At 44.4% G+C, this 2,500-nt stretch overlaps 1 protein-coding gene across 1 annotated transcript in view; it reads left to right on the forward strand.

The window, feature by feature from the left end:
- The first annotated feature begins 1,652 nt into the window (after positions 1-1,652).
- The window catches only part of LOC310782773 (tyrosine-protein phosphatase non-receptor type 14-like), a 21,861-nt gene continuing 21,013 nt past the window's right edge, over positions 1,653-2,500 (forward strand). The window contains exon 1 of the mRNA XM_083643519.1: positions 1,653-1,746. The gene's annotated coding sequence lies outside the window, so the exon portion shown is untranslated. The remainder of the gene's footprint in view (positions 1,747-2,500) is intronic.

Below are 2,500 nucleotides of genomic sequence, written 5' to 3' on the forward strand. Positions count from 1 at the left end.
ACTCTGTGGTCACCATGGCAACAAACAGGAAACGGTGTGTGAGTTTTATGCAGCTGAGCCCGGTCACCCCTTGACAGTTCTCTCTCTCTCTCTCTCTCTCTCTCTCTCTCTCACACATACACTCACACACACACACACACACACACACACACACACATTCTCTCTCTCTCTCTCTCTCTCTCTCTCTCTCACACACACACACACACACACACACACACACACACACACACACACATTCTCTCTCTCTCTCTCTCTCTCCCCCTCTCTCTGCTCCTGTGTGGCCACCCCGTCCCCTCTAAAGACAAACATGGAGTTGGAGCAGGGCTAAAAGTGGACAAAGGGAGCTGGACGCCTCAGTATATTTCAGCCTCTTTGCCCGCACTCTGCGACGGCCACAGCAGCCTGAACAGAGACGTATCAGCTTACCCACAGCAAAACACCGGCCCCAACCACACTGCACTTAGCATCACATTAGCATAGCAATTATAACAGCGTATCCCCCCAGCCCCTTCGTTTTGTCCAGCTTGTGTCAGACCTTGGAATTTGCCAGATTACACTCGGTCCATATTAGCCTCAGCAGCACCATCATGTATCTCTGCCCGCTGCTGACCTGAGCCTTTGCAGAACGGTGAAATGATATTGTTTATCCCCGGCTGGTGTACATTTGGCATTCCTCTCAAGTCAAGAGTGAGTCACTAGTGTTTGAAATGGCGGTGATTCACTCACTCCTGACTTGGATGTTGTAACTGGCTTCTCTTGGCATTGTTTTCACTGGCAACACTGTTGCCAATAATGTCTTGACGCACACTTTCTGCTGCAGCGACCAGCAGCAGAAGAATAGGGCTCTGTGTGTGCAGGTCTGCAACACTGTTCCAGTTGCTGCCGAGGCACACGCCACTTGTTACGTTCTGTGGAGGAAATGTGTCCAACTCACATGATCAGCTATTTCCAACATGGCCACTGATTGGACCTGTGTTGCCACTCAAAAGAAAGTGGGCCATGCTCCCACCCACTTGGTCAGTTCTTTTGTAAATGCAACTTTAGCTGCTATTCAAGGCTTCGTTGACATGCAGTATTTCCATGGAAAAGTTAGTTTTATTTAGTGTCCTCTAGTAAGAGAGTGGCGTCAGCGGAGGACCAAAATGCGAGACTCATTAGCCAATGAACAGCCAGGAATGGGTCTCGCGCTACTTTTGCATGCTAAAATAAAGCTGATAATGTACAATTTGATTCAAGGGATGAAAAACCCTTTCAGAGTACAACACAAACGGTCTATTCTGCTGCAACTCAACAGTGCTGCTTTTTTAACTCAAGAGTTCCACTTTCTACTTCCTGGAAAAAAACTGGTCCATTGGAGTGAATGGAGATGTCGGAACTCTTCTATTATACGGCTCTGGTTTTATTATAGGTTTGTTTTGATTGAATTTTCAATGCCAGTCAGTGTCATATTAGGCATAATGCTGATTGTGCATACATTGGAAAAGTCTGTTCAGCAAGAAGACAAAAGTAGGCATATCTGCATAAACCTCATTGTTTACCTGTATTAAACTAACTTTCTTTCTTTCCTTCTTTCTTTCTTTCTTTCTTTCTTTCTTTCTTTCTTTCTTTCTTTCTTTCTTTCTTTCTTTCTTTCTTTCTTCCTGCCTAGGTATCAGTATTACCTGCAGGTGAAGAAGGAGGTGTTAGATGGACGTCTCCACTGCATAGTAGAGCAGGGGATCAGACTAGCTGGCCTAGCAGTACAAGGTAAAATGATAACGCACACACACACACACACGCACACACACACACACACACACACACACACACACACACACACACACACACACACAATTTACTCTCATATGACTTAAAGTCGAGCTGAACTCATAAATGACTTTTCTTTTCTTTTAGTTCAAATACCTGGGTATTATATTATTATATAGTGCACCTATTTAATAATGTATGCAAACAAAATCACAAAAGTCTAATTTCTTTAGTTTTTCGCACTTTTTCACATCAAAAGTAAATTTTTCAAGATTTCATTGATAACAGTAATGTACGGTTTGCTGACGTCACCCAGTACTATCAAATTTCTACCCCATTTCAACCAATCATATCACGACATGCAGCTGTCAATCAAATCTTCATTTCAGGATCATTTTCTCTTCCAAATGAAGTAGAAAATGGTGCCTAGTGCCTCTCATCTGGCAGAATTCTTATCCCATAAACTAACTACTAACTTGGCCAATTGTTAGAAACATGAACACAAAACAAAAACTATAATCTCTAAGAATGCAAAGAAATGTAACTGGCTCGTTAAAACGCGCATTCCAGGGATATCGTATTTACAGAAATATCGTAAAAGGCGCGCGCTTGAGAGCGTTTGAGAGCGTGGTTGTCAGGGGTCTGCCCTCGGAGATTCCAGGCGGGTGGGCAGCACCCATTCATCGGATTGTCCGCTCCCTCCCCACGAAGCAGCTGGCTGCCTGGTACTCCGTGGATCCCACTCGCGTAGCAC

The sequence above is a fragment of the Poromitra crassiceps genome (genome assembly GCF_964638095.1).
Source record: "Poromitra crassiceps genome assembly, chromosome: 9".
Lineage (NCBI taxonomy): Eukaryota > Metazoa > Chordata > Actinopteri > Beryciformes > Melamphaidae > Poromitra > Poromitra crassiceps.